This window comes from Poecilia reticulata, linkage group LG9 (assembly GCF_000633615.1).
Source record: "Poecilia reticulata strain Guanapo linkage group LG9, Guppy_female_1.0+MT, whole genome shotgun sequence".
In the NCBI taxonomy this organism is placed as follows: Eukaryota; Metazoa; Chordata; class Actinopteri; order Cyprinodontiformes; family Poeciliidae; genus Poecilia; species Poecilia reticulata.
This window is the reverse complement of record NC_024339.1, coordinates 24380991-24392777: the sequence shown is the minus strand read 5'-3', so window position 1 is coordinate 24392777 and position 11787 is coordinate 24380991. Positions and strand designations below refer to the sequence as shown.

Genomic DNA, 11787 nt, shown 5'->3' with positions numbered 1-11787 from the left:
AAGACTCTGAAACTACTAACCATGCATGGAGGGCTCCACCCCAAATCCAGCATTCTGACTAAACACGAGCCGCAAGGAAGGTAAATAAGGCAGGTGATTTCTTGACTTTTCTAAATTGAGGGAACCAAACCTTTGTGGAACTTGGTTACCAGAAAACGCGAAAATCTCTTAGCAACAGATTAACAGCACAGCAACAAAAATTCTTATTGATAAAAAAATGTTTCTTCTGCTCTTTTGAAATACCACTTATTTTACACTAACAAGGATTGTGCAGATGGTGAATTTTGGAGAAAAGTTTTTTTTTTCTTTTTTTGTAATTGGTTATAAATGTATTAAACACACATTCAACACAAACGTAAAAATCTCGATTTAGACTTCTTGGCAGTTCTTTACCAGAAAAATACCCCGCTTATCTCTTAAAACCAAATTAACAAGTTACATAGTTTATAATACATAAACTCTTTCGAAATAATGCTTACTTTATTAGATATAAGACATTTACCGTTGGCAGATTTTGCAAAAGTAAAAATCTGAAATTCACTTCGTGGCACTTGGTTACCAGTAAACATACTCATCTCTTGGCAACAGATTAGCAACAAGAATGGTTATTGTTCAAAAAACATAAAATTTGTTCTGCTCTTTTGAAATGGAGTGGTGCTCCATGGAGCAGCAAAGTGAGAAGGATGGAAAAAAGAGAGCAAGGACACTAGGCGCTGCGACACACTGCGCATGCGGCGGCGTYAGCTCGTGCCGCTGCGTGTCGGCTTCGACGCGCACAATGAACCGTGCTCCGTGCTCATGATAAATTAAAACAAATTGAATAATTTCTATTGGCATGATTTATCACTTATCTTTTATTTCTCTTTCTTTCTACAAAAAACTGTATGATAAAAGCTTTCAGGTTGGTGCTTTGGTCTCAGCTAAACCTTTTTATGAAGGAAAATTTGATTTACAAAGACTTCAAAATTCATTTTATTTTTGGTTTTTATTTATTTTGGATATTTGAAATGCCTTTCAGTTGCAGTGTTAATGTTCATTATAATTTAAAGTTTACTGATCTTTCAGATTGTGTTTTTGCATTATAATTTTGCCATTAACATTTATTACTAAAAAATGGTCTAAAAACAACAATAATATTGTTTATCAAAAATCTAAATTTGTTATTGTGACAGGTCTACACGTATATGATATATAGTGCAGTTAGTTTATTGCCATGGATGGCATAGTTACTTTGAAAGAGTAATTTGATCACTCAATGAAAAATTCATCCATCATCTAGAAAATGTGCATCTCTTTTCCCTCCATCGTTTACGTTTGTGTCGCTGGTGTTACATATGAAACGTATCTCCCCAAGGAAAATGAAAGCAACAATATGTGTTTTCTAAAAATAATCACAAATACGTAACTTGGATACGTAATCTTAATCTGATTATTGGATTGTAAATAGTAACACGTTAGATTACTCGTTACCAGGGGTCAGATTAGAGTAACACGTTGATGACACCATTGTTTGACATTTTTGCTCAAGCTATTTACGAATCTTTCAAGTTTCCGATATGTGTCCCCCCCAATGATAAACTTGTTCCAACGCCCTTGTAGAGAACTGTGGCAAATGATAAAGGTTTGGACCCCATTTCTAAACACAAGGGTTAAGTAGTGCAATTCACCATCTCCACCAGTAGGAGGCAGCAGTGCACGAACAGGCGTGCAAGTGTGTTGATGAAGAAGAAATCTTCCATATTGTGGGACAAACCTAACACCAGTTATAACGACCAGACCTCCTGTTTAAAAAGAAGCCGAAGTTTGATACCTGATACATATGAGGTATGTGTCTTATTAACTTTACATTTTCTTTGAGAAAATAACATTGACTATGTTCTCTTTCTCTGTAATGTTAGCTATGAGCAATTCAAGCCAATCCTACCTTGCTGTAAGTTAATGTTAGCTAAAGTTATTAAACTCCATTACTGTAACATTAGCCCTTAATATTAAACATATTTTAAAGACAGGCAAATTGTTTTCCCTCCAATTTTAATCTAGCAAATTAAAAGCTACTATGTTAGTCAAAGTTATCCTTTATGTGCATTATTTAGCAACTTGGCTGATGTGACACAGTTCTTTGCTTTGGCAACTTTAGCCACATGAAGACCCAGGCTAGCCTAAGGACACATGGTGGGGGGGGGACAAAGTTGACTAATGAAGACCTGCTATGAGTGTGGAGGATGGTAATAAGGACCAGCCACCAGAGAAAGAAGTCCCTATTTGACCAAAGAGAAAGAAGCAGATGAAATATTTCCCAAGAAAATTGGGTAAGTTGTTTTTGTGTTAATATTTTCACCATGTGAAGTGGAGTGGGACAGCCAGGTAAGTGGGGAATGGGGAGCAGGATCAATATTCACCAGCTGAGTTAATAAGTTACATTTTAGACAACTAAAAACTGGTGTTAAATGTATTTATTTATTAATAAGCTTCTTGTAAACAACCATAAGTTAGAGTATCTGGTTAGAAATAATTTAGAATGCTCATTAAGTAAAAAGATACACTCATGTGCCTAAACTATACATTAAATGATGCATTCTGAATAACAGTGGCAGTCTGTCTGAACTTCTGCTTTGATCAGAATAATTTTGTTTAGCTCCAGTTATTATGCTACTTGTATTAAGAAATAATTGTATTGCACTTTATAACAACCAGTCATGTTAACTAGGCATTTGTCTGCCAGTCTACCATTCTGACAGTGTGCAGCATGGGACATTTTTTGGAATGATATTTAAATAAATGCTGGAATATGATGCCATTGTTTTTTGTTTTTGTTCTTTTTTTAAGTGACCACAATGAATTGAGTCATCACCGACTACGAGAATGTCCAGAAGAGATTCACCAAGTTTGAATTCATGAAAAGGCTTTCACCATGATTAACTATTGCAAGAACAGCTGTAATTTCTGAGGATTTCTGGACACCTTAAAAGAGCTGCTTCCAGGAAATGAAGACAAGAGGAAGATCTCATGTTTTCAGAGCATTACAGGAAGACTATTACGAAGGAGATGGCTGACATAATAAAAGCAAAAAACATTACTGTTGAAAGAACCTATTTTCTTAAGTTAAAGAATAAGTAATTCTGTTTTAGTTTTTCAATCAGTATTTCAGGGTAACAATATACTGACCAGACGTTAAACGCTCTGTTATCTTAGAACAAGTTATCTTTTGTTTTATTCCAATATACAAAGGGTTTGTTATGATGGTAGTTATAAGTACAATTATGATAGTAGTTATAAGTAGTCCAGTATGTTTCACTTAATTTGAGGCAAGACTTAATATCAATGACTCTGTTAGCATAGCATTTGACACTGTAATACTAAATTACATCTTTATAATTTTTGCTACTAGTTTCAATTTACTTGAGGTAAAAGTTAATATTAATGACACCGTAATGACAATGACTTCGTCATAACTGTTGTTACCTGTTTCACATTACTTGAGGTAAGAGTTAATATTAATGACACTAAATGACATCTTCATAACTGTTGTTACTTGTTTCACTTTACTTAATGACATTTAATGACATCTTCATAGCTGTTGTTACTTGTTTCACTTTACTTGAGGTAAAAGTTAATATTAATGACACAGTAATGACACTTAATGACTTTGTCATAACTGTTACTTGTTTCACTTGCGATAAAAGTTAATATTAATGACACTTAATGACATCTTCATAACTGTTACTTGTTTCACTTAATGGCATTTAATGACATTTTCAAAACTGTTGCTACTTGTTCCACTTTACTTGAGGTAAGAGATAATATTAATGACACTGTAATAACACTTAATGACATATTCATAACTGGTGCTACTTGTTCCACTTTAGTTGATGTAAAAGAAATTGTTAATTAGTCTGTTATTAAATCATTTGACAGTGTAATAAAGCTTAATGAAATCTTTATTGCTTGTCCTGCTTGTTTTGCTTTATTTCAGGGAGTGGAAATATTAATTATTGTTTTGTTAAAGCTTTTGCTAGTGTAATAATTAAATCATTATGACTACTATTATGACAAATTTATGTTAGATCATGATTTCTTGGTTAATGACAAGTTGTCATAACGAAGACTATTTTGTCTAGGTTAATGACAAGTTGTCATAACGAAGACATTTTTGGCGAGGTTAATGACAAGTTGTCAGAATGAAGACATTTTGTCTAGAATAATGTCAAGTTGTTATAAAGACATTTTGAATAATGTCAACTTTGTATTAAAAGTGTCATTATTTACCGAATGACACTTTATGACAACAGTCATAAATATTCATGAAGACTAATTGATTGAGACAAAATATCTTTAAAACCTGCTTAATAGTCATTATTCTCAAAAGGTGCTTTTAATCTGACAAGTCTCTTGTTCTTGTACATTCAGTTTGATTGTACATTTAAGTTGTTTTGTCCCTCTGCTGCTCATGCACCAAACATGGAGAACCAGCATTCAGTTTTATGGCTCTCTAATCTTGATTAAACTTCCAAGAGACTCAAAAAAGCTGAAACAATGAGTTCCTTTGAATCAAGGCTTAAAACCAATTTGCTTAAAGTTGCCTTTGATTAATATTAACTGAACGACCATTAAATTAGTCTGTATCCCAGCTTTTAATTACTTTCCTTACTATGCCAATGCAGTGTAATGTTTCTTGTTTGCCTAATATTTCATCATGTAAAGCGTTTTGAATTGCCTTGTTGCAATGCGCTACACAAATAAACTTGCCCTGCCCTCCATAAAACAAACTCCATAAAACAAACTCCACAAAAATAGCCTGTTTAATGGCAACACCTACGTTGTAAATTAGACACCAACTTCAGAGTCAGCAGCCATAAAAGCAATATTTTTCACACATAATCATCACAGCAACTATATTTGTTTACAGTTTTATAGTGGGCACGCCACAACAAGGCACACATTCTTAGTTATGGAACATGTGGGTAAGAAACAGAAAATTCCTACAAGGCCAGAAGTAGCAAAACCTTCCACATCCTTCATCGACTGTTTGACATTGTACAAAATGGTTTTTTTTTCTTCAAACAGGAACAATTGTTTACCATCATGATTTATTTATTTTTGTATTTTTTCAATAATCAAATATTTTCTGAGCCACCTCACCCATTTCAACACCCTTCAACTGTCTGACCTAGTGGCATGTCTGCTTACATGCCAGTAGGTCAACACTGACAGAAGCAGAGGTTTTACTATGACAAAACATGTTTTGTTTAAGGATTTGCAGTAAGAAAAATCTGGCAAATAATCACTACTAATTAAACATAGGTGTGCTTCCATTGTTGGGTGTCTCATGTAAGGAAATGTAATAAATTAAAAAGTGCTTTACACGAATTAAAAGGAAATACAACAAAATAACAAACCATGGGGAAAGGGCAAAAGAAGAAAAAGAATCTAATAATGTTGATTCAAAGTACCGGTATGTACACTACATACTCATGTCTCTGTATTAACCCTGTAATAAGGTGACCTGTCCTTGTTGTACCCTGATGGCATTTTGGATAAGCTCCATTTTCCACCTCACTCCTGAAGAAGACAACAAAAAAACGTTGACTTCTGCTTTATAATTTTTTAGTTTTTTGGTAAAATTCTGCATTGTATTTACAAGCATATACCATACGTAGTGCTTGTTTTTTGCCTAAAGAAATGCCCCTAAAAAGGTGTTTATATTGACACATTTGAATATGATAACTTGCTCATTACTTCACAACATAGATAGCCTTTATCTAGTAATTGTTCAGAAGAATAAATTTTGATAGATTTTGTGTGCAGTGTAAGGTAAAGTAATTCATTCAATAGAAGCTGATATGTGTCACTGTATTATGCATGCAGCAGAAAATGAGAAAATCACTGTAGAGTAGAACATCAGAATAACATATCTGACTTTCCTGCAAACCCAGCCTCATATTATGATTTCTAACAATTTATTCCATCTGAAACAATGTTTTCTGGGTCCAGAGAATTGGGCCAGAGCCTTTGACAAACATTGATACTCTGGAGACTTTTTAGTAGACGGGGATGGAACAAACAATAAAGCTGTTATGGGATGGTCACACTAGGAGCAGACTATGGACATTGTTCTTCAGACGGCATCTCAAACTCTAAGAGGCAGCAGAAAGATCTTTTGTGTTTCTATTGATATGTACACAATTATCTATTATAATTCATGGTTAGAATTTAGATTTTTCGATTTTTTTTTATAACAATTTAAAACAAAGCTGCTTCTCTGATTTTCAGCACAGAAAATGTTCACATGAATATCATGCTTTCATTCTGACTATCACAGTGATGGGTTCTAACACAATAAAACTGTATTACTAATGAAGCTCTAATGTTAGCATTCCACGTGTTTGCTTCAGGAAAAGCACAATCCTAAGTGGAATGCCAAAGAGAGAAAAACATGAGCTGATGCCAGCTCGATCCGTCACCTGGGACTAACAGAAAACAGAAGAGAGAAACGAACAAGGCTGGTAGGGCAACATAACTCTGCTTGGTGTCCCAGTGCTCTGAGCGGAGGGGAAGAAGAAGATACAAAGCAATATTCTCTTTGGAATTAAATCACTGTCTCTTCTCCAAGAGCATCTAATTTAGTGTTGCTTGCCTTCCTTTCTGGATCAACATACCCCTCGCTCTCTGTCTCCTTCGTCGTCTTCATCGGCCTCCTTTAGTATCTTGGGTTCTACTGCTCCATGACATCCTTTCCCTGTTTCCACCACTGCATTTCCCCCTGCTACTGTCTTTCATTCTGCTCCTGTGGTTTTCATTAGGACATCTGTTGGAGCCATGGAGACAAAGACAGAGGCACTGTAAGAAGAAGAAGCAGGAGATGTGTACGATAACAAAAGGTGTGAGTAGATATGGACTTGTTAGAAGGAAAGGGGATCAGAAGGAAGAGGGAACATGCTGTGGAAAAGCGTTTCCTACTAATAATCCTAATAAGAGACAGTCCTAATTAAATCCTGAGTAGTGTGTAGATTTCAAGGCAACATTGCATGGACAGCCTTTATTCTCCAAATTGGTTTCAATCCAACGTCGATTCATTTTTTTTTTCCTAAAAGGTGCTAAAAAAATTTTTTTTTATGTGGATAAAATAATTAAACATTGTGTGCTTCACAAAGTGAGAATTATTGCCAGGCAAGATGGCTTTGCCACTCCTATTTCAACTCAAACTTTCACCAGAAATTAAAACACAACTTGCAATAAAAACAGCAGTAAATGAGTCGATGAGAAGGTCACTGTGATTTTCAGACTGCTGCTCATCCTAAATGCTTCCCTGTGGTCCAAATGAGGATGGATGTGAGAAAAGAGGGTCCAAATCTCTGCCTGTCACAAAAGCCAGAGGAGGCACAAGGGCAGAAGAGGCAGAAATGAGCTCAAAATAGAACTAATTGTAACTGGGATTTACAGATCACAGTTACAGCTTCTGCATTTGCTGCACAAGGTGGCAATGAGGGAGGAAGTTAAGGGGCTTTTTCTCAGCCTCACCAGCTTTGATGCCATTGGCTAGCTTTCTTTGATCCTTTTTCTCCATTTCTCAACTGTTTTTCTCTTTGTTGTAGGCTCGTTGTAAACTAATGAGGTACTTTGTTTCAGTTTCCTGATTATCATGCACACTTGTATTATGATTTCTTTCAACAGCTGGTTTCTAAACTACATCCGGACTACTCCATTGGCAAAGCATGACATTTTAGCATACTATGTCTTCATATTGTGCCTTGTGACAGGAATCACACTCCCTGAGCTCTTTGTACTACGGCAACACTGTTCAATGTATTTGTTGGAGATATGTGGCCATAATGGTAAATTCTATATTTCACTGTAGCTCTTGCTGAATCTTCAGGGTTGCTGAAGATTCAGCAGCCCTGAATTTTCTGATAAAAGGTGAGTTTCCAACACAACCTCAAGTGTTTTGCAGCCTTTAACAGTTTTCCTCTACTTTCTTGAATTTACCTCTATATTTACTTATATTCCCAAAAGCTCTGACCAACTTCCCAGTCCCTCCTGAGTCCCAGTCCCATGATGCTCCTACAACTGTGTGATGTATTGAGAATATTGTGCAATTTCAACATGTTTGTTCTGTCCCCTAAATAAAGTCATATGCTGTCATTTAACTTGTACGCAGTTTTTATTTGCAGGGCATTTTAATATATCTATATTTATTGACATTTTCTTTCTCAGTATTAATAATCCATAGTATTTTTTTTCTTTTTCCTTTTGTAGAAATTGTCAGCTCCAATCAGAATCATGTTGCAGGGAGACACAGGGAATGGAAACAGTGGTGGGTGGTGTTTTTTTTTGTAGGAATTTCATTAACATGATATTAGACTTGAGTATACCTTCCTCACATGATTTATTAGTCTCGGCTGCAACTGCATAGCTCTTTATCTACATTAAATCCTGGGACACTTGATGTATTAAATGATTCATGATGATGAGCTTGGACACACCTCAAGGTCAGACTGATAACATCAGGATGTTAGATGATGACATCAGTTTAAAGGAGACATTATATATCCTTAGTTTAAGAGTTGACATACTTTCGTCAGACCCTGTTAAAGACAACAGGTTTACAGTACCACCTATCAATGTTTCTTTGAAGCCTGTTTCAGAGCACAGAGTGATTATAAACTCTGCCCAACTCTTTTCTATTATGCAGTTTTATAAGCTGCATAATGGAAAAGCAAGAAAGATGGTTTTGAATATTCACTTTTATTGTGCAAAGTTGTATGGAGAGTCATTTAAGACAGAGGGCAGAGGTAGATTATAAGTGGACTTAAAAATGAATAGACCTAACAATAATTTTCTGAAATATGAACCTGAAGTAAAAATGAACTGAAATGTGTCTGAATGACACTTTATTTATCAAACTGGGTCTTGAACAAAGAAATACATTTCAATTCTGTTCAGTCAAGTATTTGTGTGCAAATCTTTTGAATACAGTCCAAATCCATCTAACAACCAATAGCAAAATTGGGTTCACAAGAATTTCAGATTTATTGATGATAGAAAATGATTATCTTTAATTTGTGGCTAGTGATTGCATTTGCTTATTCTAATTAATAGTGTCAACAGGAAGCTACCCAGTAAACTTCCACATTACCTCACCATATATGCGTGGCGAGTGTTACCCCCGCGTCATTCCCAAGCCCAATGTCCTCAAAGTTCATCAAGTTATCTATGCTTTTATTGCTTCCAAAACATCAGCAATCCACCGAAGTGTTTCCAAGTCAGAATGGTCTACTTTTCATCAAAGGTCTTGTTGACTCCTCTCCAAACATAAGATTTATGGTTGTGGCTGTAAGGTACTTTAGAAGCTGTTTGGCATAGTAATAATTTTTTTCTGTCGTTGCAATCATGTAGTCTTTTTTTATCATAGAGTGCCTACTTAATGTTTTTTTTTTTTTTTACATTGTCTTTTTGTTATGAAAATTCCCCAGTGATATGCTGTATTTTCTGGTTGCTCGGATTTTATGGGATAATCTTTCTGCCTCCCACTGCAGTTGGAGACACAGTTCAGTTTGTCATGATCTTGAGGTGTTTGGGTTTTGTGGTTTCTCCTGTGTTTGTGTTTTGATTATTATTTACTCACACAGGTTTTTGCTTAATGTTTTTTTTTGTTTGTTTGTGAGGAACATTGTGATCTATCTATATGTCTGTGATGTACTTAGCTAAAATAACATCATTGTTGACAAATGTCTCGCACTCCATGCATGAATCTGTTGTTCAACTGGAGAGTTGCGTCAGTGACAGATTTCTGCATCCTAGGTACACAAAGACGCATTACTGTGATCTTTGCTGATGTCATGACTTTCACTCGCCTCAATAAGATCAATAAGTCTTTGTAACTCTGCTATTTGCAGTTTTCTCATCAAGTAACATTATATTGCTGCTCTTATTTACACATCTTTGTTGTTTGCAGAGTGTTCACTTCCTGACATTGTTTTTTTTATTATTGTTGTTTTTTCCACTTATGTCCACAAATGTCTCTTCTCTAAATTAACTCAACTGCACATTACATTTAATTAGTATGCTATATTTGAATAACTTCTAGGTATTGTCAGTGAATTTGTCCTTCTCATATGTTTTTTTTAGCTTTGTGATAATTTGAATGTCCTCACATACCTCAAGTTATTTCTGTGAAACATAGTGGAAATCACAAAATGAGAATGGAAGCACATTTACTGTGAGAATATGCTGGCATCAACTTTAACCACTACTGACCTTTTTTGGTGTGTATCACCTGATGGCACAAAAGACAAGCATAGTCAATTACATCTCTATTGTTCTATGATCAGTTATATATCTGGCAAAGCTTCCTCTCCACCACAGAGCCACAGTTACCACGTAGCTTTGTCAAGCTGCTATTCATTGTGACTCCTCAGTGTTTTGACACTTTGACTAGGATCCAAACAAACATGTTAAAACATTGATCGAGGCAGTGGTAGACAATTATCTCCTACATGCTGTTAGGCACAATGACAGCATAGTTAATGCTTCTTTGGTAGTCAGGTGCCTTTAATGACACAAGGACAGCATTTCCAGGAAAGCCATCTAACGGCAAGGAAAAAAACGGTAAAAAAAATATTGATAGTAAATATTGATTTTTAAAAAAAATCTATTTCTTGCTACTACTGTCCACACTGTTATTGCTAATAGTCTGTAGGAGTATTCCTGCCTGTTTTGCAGAGACAGAAGAACCGAGCTGCAGCGAACATCAGGTTGCTAACTGTGAATAAACACTTTTTTTTCTGACACTTCTTCAAAGAAACCAAATTATCACTTTCTATAGTTAGCATCAACGTGTTACTGCTGGTTAGCTCAGTCAGAGACACTGTAAAGGATCCAAGCATGCACTATTCAAGTGAACTGTGATGTGCTACCTTTTAATCCCTTAAATATAATTGCTAAGTTATTTGGCTGACAGATTAATTTAGATTGGAAACTGAAAATTGTGAGGTGTGATATATCGCTCAAGGGCACTTTGACATTAAACTGCCTTGTAGTGGTTCCAGGGGCATTGCTGACGTTATTAGATACTAGCAGTTTACTCATGCAGGATGCTCTGTCTTTCCCAGTCAGAATTCTGACTTCAGTGGCCAACGTTGCTATATTTCTGACTTATAACTGTAATATCCAACTCAGAATATCTGACTTTAGATTAAAAAGTAATTGATCAATCAATCACTTTATGTTTACAAGGGCAGTGTAAAAAATGCCAGTGTTCTGTACCTACAGGGCTTCATAAATGTTTTGATTACATCAACTAATATTTATGTCCATTGATTAAAGAATAGGACGACATTCCGTGTAGGGCTGTGAGTATACTGAACAGAAGAAATCTGATGCTTTTGGAGTTTCCTGCAGCTGAAGACATGTCCATTCACACCTGGAGAGAGTGTGATGCAACAGGAGAGCCTAAATATTTTTATTTAATGAGTTCGATGCACCTTTGGTGAGTTTAAGTAACAACTGTTAGAAATCTGTGTCCAGAATTTATAGATTCATAAACCAGGGTTGTGTCACAGTCGAGCCTCAGTGTTGGTAGAGTGGCATTTTTCCTAGATTTCACTAAGATTGACAGCTTCATCCTCATGTCAGACTGTGTTTCAGCACCCACATTGACCCTGATGGGCTCACTGATGTGTGACTGTGGCAAAAAAAAGTGTTGCATAAGTGCCAAGCAGAGCTATGCAGCACCCTCTGTATTTATTGACCACCCTGCTGAAAATGTGCCATAAAATAACCTGTTCACTA

The 11787-nt window shown here is 35.6% G+C and overlaps 1 protein-coding gene and 1 long non-coding RNA gene across 2 annotated transcripts in view; both read left to right on the top strand.

Annotated features, from left to right (window-relative positions):
• edil3a (EGF-like repeats and discoidin I-like domains 3a) overlaps positions 1–11787 on the top strand; it is a 265981-nt gene that overhangs the window by 116580 nt on the left and 137614 nt on the right. The window lies entirely within an intron of this gene.
• LOC108166584 (uncharacterized) lies at positions 1599–3076 on the top strand. Its single transcript, XR_001776936.1, has 2 exons — positions 1599–2309; positions 2827–3076. It is a non-coding gene; the product is annotated as an uncharacterized LOC108166584 (long non-coding RNA).